The sequence below is a fragment of the Callorhinus ursinus genome, unplaced genomic scaffold, assembly GCF_003265705.2.
Source record: "Callorhinus ursinus isolate GAN/ISIS: 27379988/994484 unplaced genomic scaffold, GSC_fseal_2.0 scaffold16, whole genome shotgun sequence".
NCBI lineage: Eukaryota > Metazoa > Chordata > Mammalia > Carnivora > Otariidae > Callorhinus > Callorhinus ursinus.
Genome location: NW_027397078.1, coordinates 38,366,121 through 38,391,472, shown reverse-complemented (window position 1 = coordinate 38,391,472; position 25,352 = coordinate 38,366,121). Strand labels below are relative to the sequence as shown.

Below are 25,352 nucleotides of genomic sequence, written 5' to 3'. Positions count from 1 at the left end.
TGTGTGTGTGTGTGTGTGTGTGTGTGTGTGTGTGTGTGTGTGTGTGTGTATGCTTTGAAGAAAAACCCACAGGGGACTGTTCTTTTTATCCTTTGCAGACATTTTTCATGCTTGGGCAACCAGAACACTTCCATGTGCCACAGAGCTGGGTCCCAAGCACCACATGGACAGAAGCTCCTTTGTTGGGGACCCCGCCCTACGTATCTCTTCACCTGCCTGTTGATTTGTATGCTGTATCATGTCTTTTAATACACGGGTTAATGTGTTCCCCTGAGTTCTGTGAGCTGCTCTAGGAAATTAATCGAATCCTAGGAGGGAGCCATGGGAACTTCCCATCTATCTCTGGCCTGGATTTGACTCTGGCCTATGAAGCTGGGGGCGAGGTGGACAGTCTTACAGGTTCTGTGGTATCTGATGCTATCTCCCTGTAGATAGTGTCAGAATTGAGTTGAAATCTCAAACACGCCGCTGGAGTCTGGGAATTGCTTGGTGGGGTGGAAGGGGGGAACCGCCACATTGGAAGTGGCTCCAGGAGCCCTAAAAGAATTGGAATAGGAGTTGGATTACTCCCATTAATTACTCCTACTACTCCTCACCTAGAGGTGAGGTTGTAGCAAATGAAACCAGAGCAGAAGTTTTTGCAACGTCTTCCAAAGCTTCTGTCTGCCATTTATAGTGTCGATATGCCATCGAGATGGCAGAGGGCACTGGATGAAAGGAAAAGGAACATGAGCCTGGGAAAGGCAACGTGGGGCTGCAAGCTCATGGGCACAGTTACTGGTCTGCTGTAAAAGACAGGAATGAGGGAGAAATGAGAAAAGGAAAACACACCAAAATGTCTAACCTCGATCTGAAAGGAACCCATGGCGTCCCTAAGGTGGAGTGTGGGGGAGAAACAAACATAGGGAAACCTGTGCAATTGAGACTCTAACATGATGAGTTCAAGGCATCCAGTGGACACACATATGCAGGGATGCCCAACAAGCTACTGGAACTGTGGACATGGAGTTCTGGAGAAAGGCTGAAGAAATGATGAGCCTTTATAAACTTCTCTGCTCTTTCTTTCTATGTCATTCATTCATTCATTCGTTCCTTTCATAAATATTTGCAGAATTCAATTACCGCAGTGTCATGCTAAGTAATGGGTCTGCTAAATCTATGAACTACACAAAAACACTGCCTCCAAGTTCTATACCATCTAGAAAGGTTAAAAAAAATAAGTCATGTTTCTTTATAAGCAAAAGCCCCGGCTACATGTGAAAAAGGAAACAGAAAATAGGAAGATTAGAGAGTCAAGAACTGGGGGGGAGTTGGGCTATTCAAGAGCTAGAATGGCAACACTGAGGAGATCTCCCATCGCTCAGCAAAAAATGTTTTTGTTTCCCCTTTTTGTGTTTGTGCCCAGGACACTGGAACGCAGGGAGACACAAACGTGGAACATGCTGGTGAAGACAAGGAAGGGATCAGGTGGATGGGGTCTGACCAAAGATGGAGGAGAACAGGAAATAATCGGTCGATCTGAGGTCCCAGAGAATGTTGCAGGGGCTACAACATGGAAACACAGAATCTTAGAGAGGCAAGGAATCTCTGATGGCATCTATCCCAACCCTACACCCTCCAGACTCGGGAACTAAAACATCTCCATAGAGGCAACGGCTGGTTAGCAGGATTTCGGACCACAGCTCCGTCTATAATTGGACACAGGCCACTGAATTTCACTGTTCAACTTAGAGGATGTAAGAATTTGGATGTGGAGATACAAGAACAATGACCAGGAGAAGCACGGCTCTTCTGGTCAGAGTTTTCCCATTCGGTGAGAAGGTGATCAGATGCACGTTCCTTTCTACGTGTAGTTCTGGTGGTTGAGCTTGAGAGGTCTTCGGTCGATGGATAAGACTGACGAGGGCACAGAAGTGGATGATTCCTGCCAGGTCTGAGGACGAGGGACAGACCCTGGATCCTTGGAGTCGGATCAACCTGGAGGACAATTCCTCATCTACCACCTGCTAAATGGTTTCTCCCCACTCTAGCTGTATTTTAACCTCTCTGAACCATAGGCTTCTGCCACATAAAAGAATGGAATAATATTTGCCAAAGAGGATCATTTTGAAATAAATTTTATAAAGACAACCTTTTAAAATACCTATAACAAAAGTACCTACACAAAAGTAGGTGCTCAATGAATCTGGTTCCCTTCCATTTCTAAAGGACCAATAAAAAGAATTTATTTTAGTTCTTTCGTATTTCCCTGATACCTACCCTTTTTCTTTTAACCAAAGAAGACAAAATTTCTTTCCATTCCAGTCTCTCAAACATGTTCCAATAATTGTTTTAGAAGTACCTTTTTTTTTTTTTTTTGCCAAAATTCCAACAGCTATGTTTGGTTGGGGTGGCGTTATTCTCGTGTGTGTCCAGAAGGTGGGATCAGAAGGGAAAATTGGAGACGAGGGCACTGTGCATTTTGTAGGACATACGGTATATGCTTTCACAAAAAACAATTTCTGTTGAATAATAAGAAAGCAAATAATGGTTTATATGTAATTTTTTGTCTTCACTGTTGCCTGGGTATATAAGGAATAAGCTTTGGGTTTCACCAAAAAAAAAAAAAAAATCCATCTTCTCATTTCATACAGGTATATATTCATAGCATATAATAATGCTATCAACAAAAGTTTCCAAAGACCATTTCTGTTTTCTAAATTAACGGCAGCAATTTCTCTGGGAAACTATAGATCTGGTTTTTAGATGGAAGTGGATTTTTTTTCAATACATTTCCTAAAATATGTGCACCCTACTGCCTCTAGAAGTATTCATGGACTCCCTCCAGCTCTAAATTGGTATAGAAATTGTTACAATCCTGTGTGTCGAAAAGTGCGCTGTGTCTTGCCAAAATAATGAAATCTTTTGGCAGACATCCTATGGAAGTACAGTTGAACAATCATCAGAGCCTAAACCACAGAGGATTAGCATGCCAACCCAGCACAACAACGTTATGCCTTAGACATTTCATAGCGCAAATCAACTTTCTCTGAACCGATCAAAGGATAATTCCTTTCCCACCATGATGTTTATCTACAAATCTGGGCCTCCTTTTCTCACGGCTATTTCTCACAATAAAGGAAACTCTGACTTCAGGAGCTCTTTGAATTTCAGCGAAGGTGTTTAGAAATAAAGAGAAAACAACTGAAGTGGAAAAATGAGATTAATCAAGGTAGTTATTACCGGAAAACCACTCTCTTGTTGTAGTTCTTCCTCACCTAAACTATGTCCTTGTGCATATCATGAAGTCTCCTGAGACAGGTCATGGAATTCGGTTTCACTGAAGACCACACATGCTTTCTTAGCATCCAGATTTTCTGCCCAGTCTTCTGCTATGGAATTTTAGCATACCACTGCAGTTTCAAATAATATCCTCACGGTTATTTCTCAAATTAAAAAGATATTAATTACAAAGGGAAAGTCACAACTTTACAGGGGAGAAACCGTACAAAGAATGAGATGTGATAAAGTCGCCTCTCCAGAAATGGGAGAAGCACAGCATCCCCAAGGCAGGAGTCCTGCCCAAAAGGCAGAACCTGAACTGAACCCCAAGGAAATAGCAAACAAATCCAGAATGAGTCTCCTTCTACGAAGCAACAAGCCTCTAGTCTTGAAAAATACCAATGTTGTAAAAGACCAAGAACGAATGACGAATGCTTCCAAACTCAAGGGGACTAAAGATATGCAGCAATCAAATGCAGAGCATGATGGTGGGCCGGACCCCGAATCAGGAGGAAACAAGGCTATGGAGGGCATTACTGGCACGATGGGGAACATTTAAATGTAGACTACATATGGAATAAAAGCGTTACATCAGTGCTAATTTCCCTGAATTTGGTAATTCCACAGTAGTCATGTAAGAGACACATGCTAAAACCTTTAGGGGTAAAAGAATCATGATGCCCGCAACTCATTCCTAAACGGTTGGAAACAAAATAACAACTGTTAACGGCATGCATACACCCATTCTTCTTCTATGTATACGTAGAGAGAATGTGATAAAGCAAATAGGGCATGCACAAAAAAGTTAACAATCTGTAAATCTAGACTGGGGTCGGCAACTAGAAACCAGAGACCAAATCTGGCCCACCATCTGTTTTGGTAAAGAAAATTTATAGGAACACAGCCACGCCCATTTAGGCCGCCACTTCCATGCTACAATAGTTGAGCTGGCTAGTTGTGACAGACCTTAGGTCCAAGAAACCAAAAAATATTTACTCGTCTTTCATAGAAAGTTTGCTGTACCCTGATTAAGATAAATGGGAGATGGAAGTCCTCTGTACTCATAATTTTTTTGAATTTTTAATAATCAAGGTAAACATTGAAAATACATAAAGCAGTGGCGCCTGGGCGGCTCAGTTGGTTGAGCATCTGATTCTTGGTTTCGGCTCAGGTCGTGATCTCGTGCGTCATGGGATCGAGCCCAGCAGTGGGGAGTCTGCTTCAAGATTCTCTCCCTCTGCCCCTCCCCCTGCTCACCCTCTCTCTCTCTCTCTGAAATAAATAAATCTTAAAGAAAAACATTTAAAAAATACATAAAGTCATCTTAAAATTACTTGAAATCTCAAAATCACCAATGTTCTTCCCCTGGCATCATTAAAAAGCTATTATGGACATAGATCTATGAGCAAAAGAGGATGGAAAATCATAAAGTGGCCCTCGGTGGGCTTATTTAAATAAGGAAGAGTGGAAATTTACAGACAAATGCTTCAGGTCCGAAACCTGTAGTGACTGCATGGCACGTCTTCCCACAGAATCTTGTGGGCTTTGTCAAGTTAGACCCAATAGGTACTATCAACAGGTGGCTTCACCACAGCCTCAGAAACCCTACAGTAAGGGGGACACAGGGATGGCGGACTCACCCTGGAGGCTGACATTCATTCAGGTGGTCGTGTGATGAACCCTGTCATCCTCACTTTGTCTTGGTTTTTAATTACAAAACACGGGAAACAAGTTCACGCCCCGAAAGTGTCCCTCCCTCCTTTGTACTAAATAAACCGTTCTTACAACATCAAAGCAAAAGATTCCTTGCAATGAGAATAGGAAATGAGTACAACCTACTTCTTTTGCAGTTGTGGACCACTCCATGACACGTTCTGAGTAATTATGAGCTTCCACTAATATTTGCACTTCCTGCCTAGAAGCGTACATACATTCCAAAATCAGTCCAAGTCATATTTATTACAAGTCCGATGTTGGTGTCTGGCCAAGGCAGGGAAGTAAGGAGGGGTGGGTGGCCTTTCCTCAAGTGAGGAAGCTGACATCCGAACACGAACGTTTTCCTGAAGATACTTAAGAACTGACCCTCGGTAGGAAACGTATTTACTGAAGAAGCAGAGGGCCCAATCAAAGATGCACCTGCCAAGTCAGCCTTTCCGCTGGGAAAAATAAAAGATTTATATGTAATCAGAGTTCTCAAAAATTCAATAGCTAGAAAATATTCTCTCTATGCGTCTGTCATTCCAAACCCAGAAAGTGTAAACATACACACATATACACAACATCTTTTAAATTATAGCTTGATCACAGGCATCTGTGTCCTTCGGCAGACCATCCAATCAACCACTCGTCTTTCTCCAGTACTGACCCCCAGTAGTCAAAATAACTCAAGAAACCTATCCCAGCCATTAGTCGGATCTTGGAGGCTGAATTAAGAAGAACCACCTTGTGCAACCAGAGTCTCAAGCTCTCACTAGATCGCATCTTACATAGCCTGGAATCACCAGTCACAGCATCCTGCAGGCTTAAACAGCCAGACCCCATCTCCTGAGTGAAAGCCAGAATTTAATCTGCACAGCACGCTTTTGACACCACTGAGCCCCCAGGTTAAAGAACGCCTCCTTGACATGCTTCAAGTTGAATGGAGATTAGGATTTCCATCGCTTCATGCTACATTTAAAAGCTTATGCAAGTCTAGCGTTGATCCTTATCTTCCTATGTATTTTTTCTGCACATTTTCTTAACAACACACAATTCCTAAGAAATCATGTAATTGGTAGTGTTGGAGAACCGTGTCAATCGTATTCCCAAGCTGGGTGGCCTGGTGTCCTCCTTCCCCGGGCCACTGGCCTTGTAACATGTTGCACATGTCATGGGAGGAATTAGATTTTTCTATCTGCTCCTATGTTAAATCTCACAGAGCTACTTCTCAATAGCTTCTACGTGCTGTGGGTCAGTAAGACCGTTTCTACCAGCAGTATATAAGAATGGCATAGGTCCATATACACTTGTCAGCCTATGATTTCCGAGAAATTAAATCTGTTTGTCTGAGAGGTGAGCGATCGTAGTAGCTTCCGAGAGACAACCTAAAAATGAAGCAAGTGCTTAGCTGGACAGATCAGCAAGAGTGTCAACACTAATCCTTTTCACATAGAAGCAGTCTGTAACATTGACAGCTTAATATCTTATCTGTGTGGTTTGGCTGTCTAACATGTCAAGCTCAAGGAAGGCATGGTGCGCTCTTGAAAGGACTAGGGAACCGAAACTCATAAGGACTTTCATGCTTCCTGTCTCCCTTGCCAGATCAAATCACCCCAGCTTTGTCAACATAAAAGCGCCTCTAAGACATTAGTGCATCCCTGAACAAACCCATTCAACTTGGCATCATGTGGTAGGTCTGCTCAAAATTAACGAGTGAGTCACAATATTCATAACTTTCCAGAAGCTGAGAAGAAAACATTGTCACTGAGGGTTTCTATTAGTTATGGGTGGGAAGCCCTATTTATATAGAACCTACCTGACCTTTAACCCAAACTCAGAACTCACACAATCTCATGGGGGTCTTTTTGTTCTTCCCTTACCCCCCCAAGACTGATATTGAGTTTCCTGTGTCCAGTGGAATGCCATTATAATAAGACGACAATTAAAGCTACTTGTGAACCCAATCACAACTAGCAGCGAGTGCAAACTCAGTAAGTATGGGTCACAGCGAAGGTTTGTTTCATGCTCCTAGTCTTTCAGGAAATTTTGCACCGGGTCTCGAATGGCCTTCTCTACACTGTGTGCAATGTGCCTATGGGTTTCTCATGCTACTTTCCATCATAACTCCCTTGACCTGCAACACATAGTTAAGAACCCAACCACAGACGTCTCATTTTGTTGTTTTGCACTTAATTCTGCGAATTCAACACTGTTTAACTCTATGCTTGCTCTTGACTCCTTTACCCACTCATTCATCTGCGGAACCAAAAAATCTAGGGAAAAAAAAAAAGGGCAGCTCGAATCGTGTGGCACAGTGCCGTCCAACGTAATGCAATGGTGGAAACGCTCTCTATGCACACCGTCCAAGATTGCAGCCGTCAGCCATATAAGACTACTGAGTGCTGGAAATGTGGCCGGTGTGACTAAAAACCAAACACTTAATTTTAATTCATATAAGTGTGCAGAGCCATTTGTGGCCAGTGGCCACCATATTGGGGATGACAAACTGAGTGTTAGGAAAGTACAAAGGTGTGCATTCAGCATCCATTACTCTCTCTTTCTACTGGGAGAGGAAATAAAAACTGCATTTCCCAGATGACCTTGCCACTGAGATGCTGAATCAATTAGGCCATGCTAATTAATGCACTCATGCACCAAGGAGAGGCAGAAACGAAGCAGAAGATATTTTCTTGCCTCTCCCCTTCCCCTGTTCACTATTTCTACTGTCATTTTCGACTTCTTTCTTCAGCTTCTTGTATGTCTGGAGAGGCTTCATCAGGGGAGGATTCTTAACTCTGAGGTAGATGTTCTGGAGAATCCTCCACGTGAGCAAGACGGTCACCTCTGCCCGGCTCTGGAGTCCTTTCTGGACGTTGGGCGTACAGCCCATCATTCCTTCGACGCTTCCAAGCATTTGTGAAGCACCTCATCCCCTGTGTAAATGCCTTCCAGTGTATGCACCTAGAGTGGTTTATTTTCCTCATTTTCACTGCCCAATACAAGAGACGAAGATGCTAGCCATGCACTCGGATTTAATACCCACAACGATCACAAATGCAAAGAGCAGACACAGCTTCTGATGGTCTACTGTGTCAGCAACGTTCATCCTTAATCCTAGGATCCCTTCACTTTGGAGTAAACAAAAGTAAGTAAGCAAAGTAATATTCTCCCTCCGCTTAGTTCCTTCCCCCCCCCCACCCTCCCTCTCCTGCATATACATTCGCTGAGCTACATCTATGTGTCCGGCACTCCGAGAGACACGGGGAGGCCACGTACACATCGATATTCTGTCAGCTTCAACCTTAAGTACAACAGAGGACAAAATTAATGACACCACTACAACACAGCGGGTCAATGCTACGGAAGAAGAGTGGAGAGATGCACAGCTGGAACTGGACAAAGCTCTCTGGGTGAAGCCATGCACAGGCAGAAAAGAGAGGGCTGAGCAAGAAAAGAACGAGGAGCAAAAGAAGGTGGGATAGAAGAAGATTATGCTCCTGTCACATTTGATCTTCGGAAGCATGAAAATAAAGCTGTAAGTTTCAGCAATGTAGACCCACCCGAAGGGTCTCTGCTGTGCTGAGATGAGAGACATACATGATTCAGGACACACGGGCTACTGAGGGTAAACTTTAGCTCGTGGGCAAATGGAAGCTGGGATCTCTGCGATCCTTAGAGTAATTGCCGAATGTGTTTCCAGAAGCATACCAGGCATGATGTCAAAATGCAGAACAGAAGAAAGAAAATGACTCTGTTACTGAAGAAATTTATGTTCCCTTTATCAGAGACAAGTGATCTGGCTTCCGTTTCTCCAAATACCCGGCGCCATTTGTAGAACCAATCCTTTAATTACCTCATAAAGACAGCATAGAGGGGTCTGCTTGAGGAAATGGTAAAATTCCCTGAGTAAGACTTCATGGCCTTGAAAACGACACGGACACGGACATAACGGTATTATAACAGCCGTGTGTGGTACTCACAACGTAGCTAATGTAGTTACGGACTACTTTCTTCCGTTTGGGGAAGACTTAAAAACAGTCTTAAAACTTAAAAACAGGAGCTTAAAAACAGTCTCACTCACACATAAAATGAATGAAGAAATTTAGGCGACATGAACAAACCCCCTAAATCTGAATCGGCAGCTTCACGTAATTCAGGACCGCCGCATTTAACAGTCTAACGGGCCAATGACGCACAGAACAAAAAGTAAAGGGTATTTCACACATTTCATTACTCGCTTCCCAATTCGGTCTGTTCAGTCCACGTGTCAATTCATGAGAATGATCTTAGACACCCTGAATCCGCACAATCATGGAGCAGCCAAACTCAGCCAAGACACTGCTCCCTGATCATAATGCAGCCACATCGCTGACCGCCAGGCACACGTGCTTTGTTCCTAGGGGCACTTAGTGCACTTTCATATGCCGCACCATGCTGTTCTTCTATTTCTTTTTTTAAAGATTTTATTTATTTGACAGAGAGAGACACAGCGAGAGAGGGAACACGAGCAGCGGGAGTGGGAGAGGGAGAAGCAGGCTTCCCGCCGAGCAGGGAGCCCGACGCGGGGCTCCATCCCGGGACCCTGGGATCACGACCTGAGCCGAAGGCGGACGCCTCATGACTGAGCCACCCAGGCGCCCCTGTTCTTCTGTTTCTTAATATACTACCAAGTCTCTATGTGTTTATTCAAAACATGAGAACTCGTACCCAGTGTACTGACTTCAAATAGGAAATGTGATTGACTCATGCCAAAACTGTATCACGAAGAGAAGAAAAAGGAAAGCATCAGACTGGAGTCTTCTGTAGGAAACAGTCCTACGAAATATTTTTAGAGATTCAAGACTTGTCCAACAAGGCCAGTCAGTCCTTCCTATGAAGCGATGGGCTCCTCTCTCTCTTATTTGTTTATTTTGGACAGGAAGGTGCCGTTGCTGTTTGTTGAAGGAGCGACAGCAGGGGCACCCAGAGGACTCCCCTCCCGTTCGCTTCCTGCAGCCCATCCCCACCGAGAAGGCCAGCGCCACGGTGACGACAAAATGCTCTTGTGCCCGGGGTGACTACTCCTGAGGAGTTTTATAGACCACCTAACAATCAAAGAAGGGGGTAAAGGCCGCCTTTGTGCCCGCGGTTACTTTGTCTTCCCTCACCCCGCTCCCCAGGCCCTCCCAGCCCCAGCACCACAGCCCCGCATGGCTAAGCTGCCAGAGGCATGGGGCTTTTCACTCCGAATTTCACGGCGGGGATAAAATGCAGGGGCTGTTTCCCTGGGGACCTAAAAGCCCTCCTTTGTGAGCCCAGTGGAGGGTCAGGTTAAGTCCTGCATTTTGGCAGCCGGCATCTGTTTGTCTTCATGCTGGGGTCCTCTAACGGGAGGGAAGGAGAGGAAGGGAAGCGCAAATAGGAGCCAGTTTCAGAAAGTGCTCTTCTGGGAGGCACCTCCCCACTCTGCCACTCAGCAGAAATCAGGCGAATGTGAATCCACTGCCCACCGCAAGGACAGCCCTACCAAATCAATTCGATGAAGCTGCGAGGGACAGAGCTTTCTCTTTCTTGCAGGCTGAGTTCACTTGTTGCTTAAAGGGGGGGGCGGGGGGGGGGAAGGAAAGCACAGCCTTTTGCTCAGACGTTTTAATCAACAAAAAGAACCTGCCAAAAATGGTATTGGAAATACTGAGGATCTATTTCCTCGGGTCTTTCTTTTCCCCCACTTGCAATAAAATCAGAGAACTTTGAAATTAATGCTTCTCGATACGGGAAACCTGTTGCACTATTAGCAGACATTGCTATTCAAGCTTGATAAAGGGCTCATTCTATCTAAGACGGTCTCCACGAGGAAAAGCTTCACAGCACATGATTAATGTCAATCATTTCTGTAAGCTACCAGGACAATTCCTGCTCCAGAAGGAAACCAACGGATAGACATGGCCCCTAAAAACCTCAACCATTGAATATGACCCACATCAGCAGTTGGAAAACAGAGAGGGTTTTCTAATGTCATTATAATTGACACAACAATGCTTTTCCTCATCATCACAGGATTAACTTTCTTCTCTGCCGGTGTTCTAAGATTAGATATTTACTTCAGAAGCTCAGCCCATACGCAGAAGCAGCAGCATTTTAAAATTATGAAAATAAGTAGGACAGTCACACAGGTGGAATGCCCAAGAAGCAAGGAATTTTTCAGGGGATGAAGCAATCAGAAAAAATTTTGTGAATTTTGCAGAGTCACTGCAAACATAATCAGACAGAGACACACATATGCATACACATGCGTGCGCGCGCGCGCGCGCACACACACACACACACACACACACACACACACACACACACACACCCTCCCCCCAAAATAAAAGCAATACACTGCCAACTAAACAGTTCATCTTTGGTAAGTGAGGGAATAATCGGATGTTTGGAATGAAGAAAAAAGAGGCTCTCAGCAAAGTGTCCAACGAAATAAAATAGCAATCCTTACATTCATCTTCTCATTAAACTTATTTCTTGTGATCCTTTTGTTTTCCCTTCAGCAAGATGGATGCAATTAAACCATCAATCTTCTTAAAATAAGTTCTGGACATACCAGTGCAAGAGTTGGCACTTCCATTTATGGATTCCCAACGTGCTTATGTGACCCACAAAAGGTCTTTCCACTGCGGAGGAGGGGAAGGTGTGTTTGCAACTTGGAACCGCGGACCTTCATCTAAAATGAGTCAATTTGGCAAAATGATGTGTCAACCCAAGATACCGGTGGCTACAATTTTAAGCTTAAATCAGACACTGCACGAATGAACTGCACCCTCTTGTTCTAAGTTATATTATCATTCCGTTCTGCTTCTGTTTAAGACTTAGGTTGACAAGAATCGTGCTACGTAGAGTACCTTTTGGCCTCAACATTATATTAGACGAGTTTCCCACATGTAATTTTGAAATGAAAGGCTTTTACCACAAAAGGATCTCAATTTCAAATGCATGCTCCTCCACGTGCAAGTCAAGGTCGCCCCCTAAGTGCAACGAGACAGAGTAGGAAGCGGGAGCTGCGTGCAACGTCCCGTCGATGGAGGGGAGTCCACGTGTCCAGCTGTCCCGCAGCAGGAGGGATGTCCACGCCTGCCTGAAGCCGAAGGGCGAACCAAACAAACTCTCTGCACGTGTGGGCAAGGCATGAGTTGTCTAAGATTTCGACTGTTGGTCCTCCTGAAGAAAGACTTCCTGTGTGGACCCTCAGATTCCACATGCAAGGCACCTGGAGTTCTTCAGTTAGCTTTACGTTAATCGATGGCCTTGCCTAACCAACAGGGTGGTAGATTTGTGGGATTGCACTTTGTGTTTTTACTACTGCCTCCTTTTTTTGTATTTCTCCACTCACCTTTTGATTGTGTTATCCTTAAGCTCTTTTGTTTCTTCTATTTATTTTGCAGTCTGTCTTACCTTTCACTTGTAAGTGAAGAATCATAAGCTCAACCTCCGTCTGAATTCGGAAAGTCGGGTCGACCCGTTATGTGTAAGTTTTGTGTGAGTTTTTTCTTCTTATACAAGAAGACTGGGGGTGGGGGGGGGCTGTATAGAGACATACAGATAGTCTCTGATTCTGGAAAATAGGTAGTTTTAAAACTCTCCATAATTCACTTTTTCAAAAGAGGCAAGAATATCTCTAGCTATATCTAGGCATTTAGCCCGAGGAGAATCTTTTCTTGGGGAAGAAGAGCAAAATGACCATGTCTACATCACAGATACTATTTTTTTTTTTGTTTAAGTTAATAAAGAGCAAAGGAATTGCTGGTGAGTTCGGGAACCACAGTTAAGAAGCGTGGGACAATCAAGGAAGACATCTTCAGGCGTGTGAATGTGAATTTTGTAGGCCTAGTGATTTTGGGAGCCGCTGCTAGGGTTCTCAAATACTTTGCTCTGCTGAAAGCATGCACACAAATTTAAGCACTGAAACCCACTTCCCATCTATACTTGGCTACAAGGGAAAGTCTTCTATCTTTTGTAGGTTGCCAATTATTAGTAAAGTCTACCCCTGCCTGCCAAAAAAAGGGAGGCTGGAGAACAGAGTCAGACTTTTAAGAGAATATTTCATACAGCGTCTGCAGGCTCTAATGAGATCAAGGTTGAGGGCTTGATCCCCATGTGGCACAACTGGCCGTACGCAGAGAAAACCATTCCACCTCGAAAGGCGTTCCGAGCAGGCCACCGGTAAGAAACGCACCATTCATCTTGTGGAAACAGGCAGGGTTTCTCAGCCTCAGCACTAGTGACATCTGGGGTTGGATAAATCTTTGTTCAGGGAGGCTGTCCCGTGCATTGTACACTCTTAGCAATATCCTCACAGCCTCTGCCCGCTAAATGCCAGCAGTATCTCCATCCTCACCTGTGAATGGGGATGTCTCAAAACATTGCCAAGTGTCCCCAGGGGCGGGGGGAGGGCAAACGTGCCCCTAGTTAAGAACCGGCGTGACAGGGTAAGACCCTAAATAAGATAAATTGGCTCAAAACCATCACCAGCAGGGAAAAAGGACTCGGGGCAGCTCTACGATGCGGCATCAGAACCCCTGTCTCCACGATATGTGGATTTCTCAGTAACAGGATCCAGACTGAAATTCCGCCATGAGGCTAAAATGAGTAGGTTGGAACAGAAGTAATTCATTACAACAGTTCAAAGGGTGAGAGAAAAGAAAAAGTAAAACAAGTAACAATCCTAACACTTGAAAATTAGTTTAGGGTTTCCAAAGTATTTCCACAAATCAACATTGCTTTGAATATTTCTTAGGGACTTTTGCAATATTCACGCAAAAACGAGTCAAATCTGTTAGCTTTTTAGTGAACAGGATGTTTCTAGCTAGAAGCTATTTTAGAGGTACTTTCTCTCTTAGCTACCAGCAGTCAGCAAATAGAACTACTGCGCTCAACCTCCTGGAGAAAAGACCTAAGACTTCCACGAAGATGAATGACAGAGGAAAGAAATTCGAAATTCTCTCATTATACTCTTTTGAGCCAAACAGGCACCTTCAACGCATACATTTTGATTTTACCGCATTTCAAACACTGTGACCTGTTCTGTTCAGCTCAGCCATCTAATTGGGAGCAACAAATCCCAAAACTTCCCACAGAGCATCTGAAACCCAGGGAAGTTCATCAGGTCGTAAAAAAAGGTTACCAACTGATAGACGGGCCAATTAAAATGGTTCTCCGACTAACCTTCATAGTGAAAAATGCTTTGTATGCCTCTAAAGTGGACCAAATAGTATATGAAAGTATGGACCAAATAGTATGAAATAGTATGAAAGTGGACCAAATTCTATGAAAATAGAATAAATATATAAAGATCACCTTATAACAAAGAAAACAAATTTAATCAGATCACCTGCTAAAAAGAAGCATCCAATAAACATTCAAAATAAGTAATTTGGCCATAATTCTGGAGTCTAAAATAAGCAAAATAATTCAAAATAGGCAAATTTTTTTTCAAAATAAGTTTTCTCAAAAACTTTTAACAATTTTGCTATACCTAAGCCAAGCTGAAGAATGAAAATTCATTAATACATAACTATATTCTTTGCATTTTGACCAAATATTGTCACTTCATAAAACTAAGGAACCAGAGAAATTCGTTACTCTACTTATAGTAAGTAACGACATTATTTTTAAAATACTCCAGTGAATCTCCTCAAAGTCCAGATACGTTAGTAGATAGTTTTAACATATATAAACTCATTTCCTTTTTAATTTCTTGTATGTCTCTTCTTTCTCTCAAAGTGATGGTAGAGATATGTGGACATACAACATCTGAAGGGACACCACACAGAAGAGGGCACTCGAGATGTTCAGTAAATAAAAATGGGACCGCTTGGTATTTTATCTTTAAGCATAAAGAAGCAACCAAGAGACGGCACTCTCCCGAGTCGGCGTCTGCCGCATCACCAGCCCGTCTGTTACAACGGCTCCCTCAGAGAAAGGTTTCAGGACTTGAAGATCCACTAGACAAATGCTACCCTGCCCTAGTCTACCTCCCTTCCAGGAATGACCCCTGAATTCCTTCAGCACCCAGAGAGTCCGCCAAGGGGTTCGCCCTCAACTCCAAGACATTTCATAAAGTACAAAACCAAAACTATCCCCACATCTCTCATGGTAAGAGGCAGATCCAGATGGAATCGCTGGGACCGGGTGTGAGACAGAGGAAACCAAACGCAAGTACTGAGAAGCCAGAAGAAAGAGGCGGAAGAGCCTAAAGAATCCCATTCTCTGCTGAGGACTCTGTGGCCCAGGGAGTTGACACGTGTGATGAACTCAAGGCAACACAGCTCACTGAAGACACATCTCCGCACCTCGCCGCGAGCGCTCTGTCGAGCCCCACGCGTTCGCCCACCAGTCACGGTATCTTCCTGACGCACCGAGAAGGCACCTGCCACAGACCCACATCACCTCCTTCACCTTACTTTTTGCCAAAGTCCTACCACCGTCTTCTCTTACACTCATGAGGCCAAGACTTTCTTGTCTTTGTTCACAGCGATATCCTCAGGGAAGGGGGTCCTCGATGCATGAACACAGCAGTAACATTCCATCCCCGCCCTCCCTCCGTCTTCACAAGAGCAGGTCCCAAGGTTTCAAATTTCTAACAGGAATGGTCCTCTCAAGTTTTGCCAGCACAAGATGGCGCCCCAACCAGCACCACCACTTGTGGGGTACCTCTCCTCGGTGCAGCAGGTTGCAGAGGGTCCTCTCCATAGGGGTTGACGTAGATTTCCCAGGGAGCTGCTCAAGCGGAAAGTTCAGGGCTCCTCACTCCCTATGAGCCCCTCCAAGGCCCTGGAGGATGCCCTTGCAATAATTTCATGTATAAAATTGGCAAACTTCATATCTTCATTCGTTTTTGTTAATTATGTAAGTTTCCGTTCTACACACCTCAGCCACATGTTGGCAACAGGCTTTATTTTTGGCGAAGTGTCGGCCAGTGTTAGTTTTAGCTGCTGCCTGGGGCAGCTGCGATCGCCTTGTGCAGACTCGCCCCTTTTCCCAGAGGCTCCAGGTGTGCGGCGTCTCTCCTGGGAGTTGCCTGGGCGGCTGCAGGAGACCACGGCATCCCGGTACTCTGCTACGTTAACAGCCTCACAACGTGCTCACACTGTGTCTGCTGATGGACTTCCCATGTGCCCTTTAAGAGCACACTCCCAAAGGCTTCTCGGATAATCAGGAAGAGGCAAGTAAGAATCCGACAGTGTCAAACCATAGTCTATTTGCATTTGCGGGAAAAGCATGGTCAGGATTTAGAGATACAAGACGGGGCAAACAGAACCAGCGTAGGAATAACAAAAAAGAGACAGCAAAAAACAGAGGGTCAAAGATGCACTCCCATACAACAGGCCGATGATGATGATGAATATCACCCTCAGGAGGCTGTCCTTTTAATAACCATGCTTAAGCACGCTGTGGAATCAAAGGCATAGGGGAGGTGTGGATGGGGGAGAAATCCAATTTGTAGTCACAGAGGGAGTACTGGGTGAAAACCATTTGAAAAGGAGTCAAGGCTTAACAGAACTAGTTTATCAATGAAAGACATTTCAAAGCCTTAAAGAAAAATTACTAATGCCCATTGCTAATTAATCATCCTGCAGATTATCATGCAAATGTTCTTTGGGTGGCTTTGATCCGCACTGACACCTGAAAGAAAGCACACAGTGTCTGCAGACTGGAGAGATACTGGGAAGAAATGGGGCGCGGGAGGACACAGAGCCCTGTGCCCTGGGAACTCCGGAGCCCCACGCGCCGGGGCGGCCGAGCAGTAGAGAGCAAGGCTCCATCCCGGCCTGCCCCGGGAACTCAGAGACGGCTCCTCAGTGGCCCTACACCTCTCAAGCCACAAAACGCATACCCTCATCAAAAGCAGATGGCCTTCCCATGCCCTCCTTCTTAAAACCAATGCAAATAGGCTCCTGGGACTCTAATACCACCGCAAGCATGAAAAGGAGGAGAACAGAATCTGTTAAGGCCCCGAAGCACTGGGTAGAAAATGTTAAAGTAGCCACAGAGTGGCAAAGTAATGGAGGTGTCGCCTCATGGATGCGGAAAAGAAAAGATTATCTGAGGAAAATTAAAGAGAAGCCCTATTTCAGAGCAATATTCTCAGCTGATGGGCAGCCAAACTCGACATCGTTACCTGATTTAGAACAGGAGCGCCTCTGCTTTACGGAATTCTCAGGCAAATGCTCTAAAAACCATTTAAAATGATATTAAATCAAGAGACAATTCCCCAGATTGCGATTTCTCCACTGGCTTCCACAAAGTCACACAATAAAACACAAGTGGGAAATCATGCATACAAAACGAGGCCGACCGCTGGCCTTCCGTGTCTCTGTGAGGCAACGCCTGTCGACCTAGTAGGTTAGCTGGAGTTCCACGTATATTCCTGCAGCTCCCATCACCACTAGTGATCACAGGGATCAGAGGTCCTGTCGCAGGGTGAAATTTCCCCACTGGACATGCCGTCTGCACAGCAGCTCAAGAGAAGGGGAGGTCACTGGCACTAGCCTCGTGTGCGTTCAGTCTTCGGTTTACTTGTTTAGGAAGGATTTAAAATGATACACATATTTATAAAAACATAGAAAAATAACCTGACTTGGAAGTTCATGAGAAGAAATAAGACAAATCAATAAAGTGTCTGCTACCCAATTATACTCTCCAGAGGCCTTCCCACTCACTGAAAGGAGACCACGAATGCTGGTCTGAGCTTTCTACTACCCAGCAGAAGAGCGTGATCAGTCCACACAATTCAAGCACACGTTAGTTAAAAGCAAGGAAGCAGTCTGGGGAAACAATGCTTCCTAACACAAAATACCAAAAACGATTTTCTTCTCAAGGTCAGAAAAACCACATTCTAATAACGGAACGGACTCAAGAGAGTCTTCATAGAAGCGACGTTGAGGGGTTCATAGGGCTCTTTCTCGAGGCATGTTTCTACTCAAGGGTAGCATCTCACCAAAGCAAACTCAACACCCTCAATTCTGAAGGCCCCACAAACTCTGAGTACATAACCAGTCCTTTGCCCAAGTGGATTCAGCCAGTCTTTGTTCCATTTAGAACACCGGGTGTAATTCATGCTAATTTGTTCCTTTGCATGCTCATTTTTCTCACGTGCTCATCTTTGCCTTCTACCTCTCGTAAGTTCGGTGATTTTGAGGTGGAAGACAGAAGAAACAGAGCTCAACTGATGTCTACATGAATGGGTGTCCATGAAGCCGCTGTCATGCTGCTTGGATGCTCTCCGGGATGGAAAGGGAGTGCCCACGTAAATTCTCACTGTCTACCCCGGGAAATGAAGTGGCAGATCTTACTGGCACCACCTTCAAAATACTTCCCAACATACCTCCATTGTCTCCCTCACTCCCTCCAGAGCACTACTACAGGTACAAATACGCAAGACGTTGGACAGTTGCCTTTTGCAAAAAAAACAAACAAAACAAAAACAAAAAAAAAAAACACTTTTTCCCAACTCCATCCCCCCCTTCTCTGCCTTACTTTTCCCCCTTGTTCTCCTTGCCAACCAGCACATTTAAATTTGCTTCTAGTGGGGCCCCTGGGTGGCTCAGCAGGTCAAGCACTGGCCTTCGGCTCAGGTCATGATCCCGCTATGGAGCCTGCTTCTCCCTTTCCCAAATCTGCTGCTCCCCCTGCTTGTGCTTATTCTTGCTCTCTGTCAAATAAATAAATAAATAAAATCTCAGTTTTGCTTGTGTTTTTGTGCATTGCCCACACCAGAAGGTAGCTCCACGAGGACCTGGAATGGGTCTACTTTTTCATTTTGGCATCCCTGGAGTCCGTAACAGGCTTTGGCACCCAACAGGCATTCAATAAACGTTCGATGCACTTGTAAAGAATGAGCTGGAGAACTGGGTAGAAAATCTACACGTGGCTGTAGATAGGAGACGAACATCTCTGTTTTCCAGCTGAATTCTACTGAGTAACAAGCATGGTGCCAGGTGCTAAGGATTCAGGGGTGACCAAAACAGACGTGGCTGTAGCCCTCAGGGAATTTTCCAGCTGTTTTTTGGCACTGATCCTGAATGGGATGAAATTCATGGCTTTATACTTCAGCTTCAGCCTCAGACTTTGTCCCTGACCTAACTTCCATCTCCCAGCCAGGCAGCTTCCGCCAGAGCTCATAGCTCTGGGGCCCATACCATGCCCCTAGTCCTTGGAGCTGGACCCTGTGTCTTGTCTTCCCTTGGTCTTCATCGCTGACTGTATTCACAGACCGTATTTCTATCAAAGGGCATTCAATGAAATTAAACACAGCCCCCTTCCCTCCTCAAAATAAATGTGTGCTCTACGACTAGGAATTATAATACCATAAAAAATAGATAAACCGTGGTCTTGTTGAAGGTCTATTTTTATTCCATTTATACAAAGAGATACGTAGCAACAAAAAGTATTTCTGATGTTTTGCTAAGAACTCACCATGGTGAGGACTAAAAAAGAAAAAGTCCTTTTTCAGCAAACAAACAAGATTTTACATTCCCGAATGCCTGCTTTTATCTACACCCAATTCACCAAGGATAGGAACTGGAGGAGATTTTTAGGAATTAAACCTCGCACACATGTCCAGTAGCAAACTGAGCCCCGGGCCTGCTCTGTGATCTCTACGCCAGGACTACAGGTCTAACTTTACCGCTGGTGACATGACTTGCCCATCCGTTTATCCTTCTAGAACAGCCCATTAGCTTCTTCAAATCAGGAGCTGTGTGTGTGCCAAGCCAAAGTCACCAAACCAGCCTGACACCTGCTCTTATAGCTGTTCATTTAAAAATGGTTGAAAACAATCAAAAGAAGAATACGATTTTTGTGCTATGTGACAATCCTGTGGGAGTCAAGCATCCGTATCCCAAACCACGACTTTACGGGCACGCACACTGCCGCTCATTTATATAGTGTCTCTCAGCAAGCAGGGTGAGCAGAAGCAACACGCTCGCTACATCCCACAAAGCCCCAAATCCCTGTTGGCTGGCCCCTTTGAGAGAGAATCTGCCAAGCCCTGGTCTCATTCATCACCTCCTCCCCCACATTACCGCGGGAACCTGGAACAGAGAGGGCACCGGGTGCTCGTCAACTGTTTAGGACAATGAACGGAAACCGTCAGCAGAATTCGGACCTTTGGAAAAGAGTCTCAGACCTCAAAATTGTTTTTCTTTGATCGCACAAAGCACTTTCAATGCCATCAGCAAAACAGGGGTCTGGCAGTTACAGAGCAAGTTCATCTCTCGGAGGAAGTCCGCCGGCGACAAAGTCGAAAAGATGCTTTATCTGCGGGGATGTCATTCAGTCCAACTCCAGGAATATCAGTGGCATAAGCAGAACTGCGACGTAGAGCCTCTGAGTCCCAGAACCCTAGAATCCGTACCGGACTCCATTATCAGAGGCATCAGCACACGCCTTGCCAGGAGTAGCTCTCGATGCATATCGGTGAAGGAGAAGGAGAAGAGAATCAAGGCTCGGAAGATTCAAAGGGCCCTCCCGGGTTTCTGCCTGCCACACCCGCCCCCAGTCCCCTGCTTGCATTTTTCCAGAAGCTGCACAGGACCTCTCGTTGCATGACTGTAGATGCCTCAGACCAGGGGGAAAGCCTTCTTTGTCCATAGCAAGGCTATAACCCTGCCACCTCTGCACTGGGATCCAGCAGCACCCGTGGAGAACACTGGCTGAGGACACAGAAAGCCCTGTGGTCAAAATGCCACACGGAGCCTTTCTCTGCCTCCTTTTTCCCATCAGTGGCAATGGGGAGACGGCTCGCCCACCCAAGCGACAGGGAAGCCACGGTACTTATCCAAATTTGCACCTGCTGGCCATCAGGGCTTGGGGGCTGCCTCCGGGGCCCAATGGCCAGCACCTGCAGCCTGACCCTCACTGGGCAGAAGGCAGGTTCCTCACTCTGCCCAGGTTCTCAGGCAGAGAGTGACAGGTGCACCAGGAGAAGCCATGGGTGTGGCAGGGATCGGCCAGCACCACACACAGGGGACACAGGAGACTCCCATCTGTATTTGGCCCCACCAGTTCTTCACCCTCAAATGGGTCCTGGGCCACTGTGCTTTCTAATAACTTGCTGTCCACCCTGCTAGAACACTGACAAACCCCTCCACCTCCCACCGCGTCACTGAGCTAACTCATCTTTGGGCATCAACGCCAAGGTTGTCCCGGGCTTTGGGGTCCTTCTGTCACCGGCCCCGTCCATTCACTCACGGCTATTTTCAAGTTCTAATTTCCTCCCTCTTTTCTGTTTTCCACCCATAAGACTGGGCACTGCTTCAAGGTTGTCTGGTGTATCCCCAGAGCCTAACACATTTAGTAAATCATTCAATGAATATCTGTTAGATGGATGAAGGGATTTAGTCTAGGAATAAAGGTATGAATTGATTTAATACTTGCGCACAGGAGCATTCTCACTTGAGAAGGGACCCCAAGAAACTCTAATGGAATGACTGTGCACATGACCCCACCTCCATGAACGAGTCAGTTCGGGGAGTATCTTCACAAGCCCTAAGAGAATGCCAGGGGATAGCTACCTCCTCCATGTCTGTTTTGTGGGTAAAAAGGCATGCACCAGAATACTGTGGAAAACAGTTCCCTGTACATACCTTAGCCCACAGTTATATTCCAGTCTTGTCGAGTACACAAATCGCGTTTTCACTCCATACTCCATACGTATACACGCCCTAGCAGAGGCGGAGGGTGGCTCTTCAACTGTAGGCCCTCACCATATATTTATCAAAACCACAGAACTTTAATGGCCCGGCGAGTGATACGTGCCAGAGCAGACAGAGGAGACGCGAGATATGCTGAGGTGCAAATTAAAAGCATTTTAATTTTTTCAAAGATTATTGATTTATTTGAGAGAGAGAGAGAGAGAGGGAGAGAGAGAATGAGCCAGAGGGGCAGGAAGAGAGGGAGAGAGAATCTCAAGCAGACTCCACGCTGAGCAGGGAGCCTGACTTGGGCTCAATCTCACAACTCTTGACATCACGACCGGAGCATAAACCAAGAGGCGGAGGCTTCACTGACTGCACCCCCCAGGCACCCCCCACATTAAAAGCATCTTTAAAGAATCTGTGACAGGTCAAAGCACTGAAGAACTAGGTATCTTATTTCCTAGGGCTGCCCTGACAAAGAACCACAGACCAGACCGCTGGCTGAAACAACAGAAATGTACTCCGTCTCAGTCCCGGAGGCTGGAAGTACAAGATCAGGGGCTGGGCAGCGCTGGTCCTTCCCGAGGTCCACGGGGGAAGGATCTACTCCGGGCCTCCCTCCTTGGTGGGGAGACACTGTCTTCTCCCCGTGTTCTCCCGTGGTCACCCCTCTGTGCGTGTCTGTGCCTTCACCCGGTCTTCGTATCGAGGACGGCATTCATGCAAAGCTTTATGAAACACATAACCAGCTCAAGGGCAGTGGGGATCTCTGGGAGACGGCAGCAGTCCTGTGGGATCAGGGCCCATCCCAATGACCCGATTCTACCTTAGTTACCCGTTGAGGGACCCGGAGTCCAAAGAGTCACATTCTGAGCTGCGGAGGGTTGGGGCTTCAGATTATAAACCAAAGGGAGGGCACGGTTCAGCCTAAGCAGTAGAATTTTGGGATTTCTATTTCTCATTTTAATTTTAATAAAGGATTGGCTCTGACTGAAACCACTTAAACAGCATGAAGTTGAACAAAAATCAAAATGGTTGCATTCATTCTTCAGCAAAGCTTGATTTTAAAGTAACCTTTCAGGGGGTGTCTGGCTGTCTCCGGTGGTACAGCATGCAATTCTTGATCTCGGGGCTGTAAGTTCGAGCTCCACATTGGAGGTAGAGATTACTTAAAAATAAAATCTTAGGGGCGCCTGGGTGGCTCAGTCAGTTAACTGTCTGCCTTCAGCTCAGGTCAGGATCCCGGGGTCCTGGCACTGAGTCCTGAGTTGGGCTCCTTGCTCAGCGGGGAGTCTGCTTCTCCCTCTGCTACTCCCCCTGCTCGTGTGCTCTAACAAATAAATAAATAAAATCTTTAAAAAAGTTTTTTTAAATAAAAAATATGAAATCTCAGAGTAACCTTTACGTCTCTTCCACAAACCTCTCTCTTCCCTCTTAGTCTTTTGTCTCAGGAACCCAGGAGCACCCTGAAAACATGATGAAGGAGGCTGGCAGCACCCACGATTCCTGTCGAAATGGGCAGGCTCCTGTATCTCCCTATAAAATGCCTCCGCCCCTTCAAAAACCTCCTGCAGGTTTTTGAAGGCCATAGGCTGCTGCAGCCTCCTTGGCTGGGCACAGCAATAAAGCGATTGTTCCTCATTATCCCAAACTCTGTCTTTGCGTTGTATTTTGGCTCCGAAGCATAGAAGTCCGTTTTCGACAACATGACCAAAAGTTGAACCAGCAATGCCTGGTGCCACAGTGAAGATAATAAAGAGCCACCGTGCCCCTGCCCACCTCGTGGCCAGCGTTCCCGGTCACACGGGATTGCTCCGGCTTGGACACACCTGGCCACCTCCACACCCTCAGCAGTGCTGCTTCAGAGAGGACAAACAAGAGCACCCAGGCTTCAAGCTGCCCTCTGCAGCGGAGAGGCAAGGACCACCACATCCTGTGGGGCCACGCATCAGAAAAGGGGAAGACGCTCTTGGAAAAGCTACACGACAGTTGAAAGCGGTCGTCAGAAATGCAGCAGAGGGAAGGCGACGTAAAAGGCATGCTGAGCAAAGAAAAATCAATGAAGGCGAAACAAAGAAGAAGCGTTAAACCAACCTCGGTTTTTGGTGAATCACAGGAAACTTGCGTGCCCGTGGCTTTTGATCATGTTTCAAGGCAGATGCGTCCTTGTTGCTGTGGTGGGCTGAGGCCCCCAAAGCCCGAGACCCCATTGCCTGCTCTGCAGCTAAAGCCGGGACCACAGGACTCGTTTCTGTAAACCGTCAGTCAATATTTTCGCCAGGGGTGGCTTCCTGAGTGTGCAGTCTCTGCAGTCAACACAGGGCCCCAGGTTCGGAAGGCACCACCTGTGGTTTAATGCTTTGCCGGCACCATCTTGGAGTGGTTCATTTTTAAAAAGGCCTCTTCATTCTCGTTTTGCACCAAGCCCTACTATAATCCTAAGTGAGGGGTTCTCCTTTTTATGTTAAAAAATAAGTCCAGGGGGCGCCTGAGTGGCTCAGTTGGTTAAGTGTCTGCTTGTGACGCAGGTCATGATCCCGGGGTCCTGGGGATCGAGCCCCGCATCGGGCTCCTACCTCATAGGGGAGTCTGCTTCTCCCTCTGCCTCTCCACCCGCCACCACATTCCCCCCGGCTTGTGCTCTCTCTCTCACTCTCTCTCTCTCTCTCAAATAAATAAATAAAATCTTTAAAAAAATAAAAAATAAATAAATCCAGTATGCTAATTCCCGATGCAAAGCATGGTGAGAAATTTTTAAAAATACTTGCATTGTTCAAACATGTTTATATCCACATTACTGATGGGTTATTTAACTTGGACTTTTCCCCCGTACAATTGGCAATTTGTATGTATGTGTATAAGGCATTTAAATCTATCAATATTTGCATGAGTTTAGGGCCATAAACTAGCACAATGACTTGGAATTCCAATTTCACATGAGAAATACAGGGATGCGAGACCACCAAATACAGAACGATGTCACTCGGGAAACAAGTCACACAGAGCTCTGGTTTGGGGAAGGAGAATACCCACGGCGTTATCAGGTATTTCTGTACCCACAATGGGATTTGTGGGCCAGTGTCCCAGCAAACATTCTGCTATGATCTTTTTTAAAAGTAGTTATTAGTAATCTCCCAGACAAAAATACACAAACTGTAGCCACTGAAAAATACACTTGTGTGCATGAATGCATGCACACCCACACCCATTTACCTTGTCAATTGGGCTTCATTCACAGAGTCACCCTACCCCAATCCCCCTCATTTACAACCTCAAAACCAATTAAGGTGTAAGCCGAATGTAAAGCCTACTGCCACCAGAGATATCTCGTGGTGTCTGCGGAGAAGCTGTCCCGAACGGTAAATTCGGCTCAGGTCAGAGCACCACAAGGAAAGCAGGTACTGGTCTCCATCCGTCTCTGATGCTCTCTTAGGCTTGTTCACATCCTGTTCTCCAGCACCGTCTCTCTTTGCACAGAACTCAACTTCTATCACTCCGGGGACACGTTTTCACAAGACGACGTAGGCAAACGTTTTTAGGTATGTTGTCTCACATTGCACTTTCTTGTAAATACCACACCAGTGACAACACGAACTGAAGAAGGGCACGTTCCCAGGGCTCCTTGGAGAGATGCCCAGTTGCAGATAGGAGGCAAACCTATAAGGAGATGTGACCGCAACATCGTGCTGTGCCAGAAATTTCACAAGGGCTCAAAAATTAACA

At 45.7% G+C, this 25,352-nt stretch overlaps 1 protein-coding gene and 1 long non-coding RNA gene across 4 annotated transcripts in view; one reads left to right on the top strand and one right to left on the bottom strand.

The window, feature by feature from the left end:
- LOC141374298 (uncharacterized) overlaps nt 1-227 on the top strand; it is a 13,282-nt gene extending 13,055 nt beyond the window's left edge. Inside the window, exon 4 of the long non-coding RNA XR_012381074.1 lies at nt 99-227. This is a non-coding gene — a long non-coding RNA (uncharacterized lncRNA). The remainder of the gene's footprint in view (nt 1-98) is intronic.
- ANOS1 (anosmin 1) overlaps nt 1-25,352 on the bottom strand; it is a 184,731-nt gene that overhangs the window by 88,967 nt on the left and 70,412 nt on the right. The gene's annotated exons all lie outside the window — the stretch shown is intronic.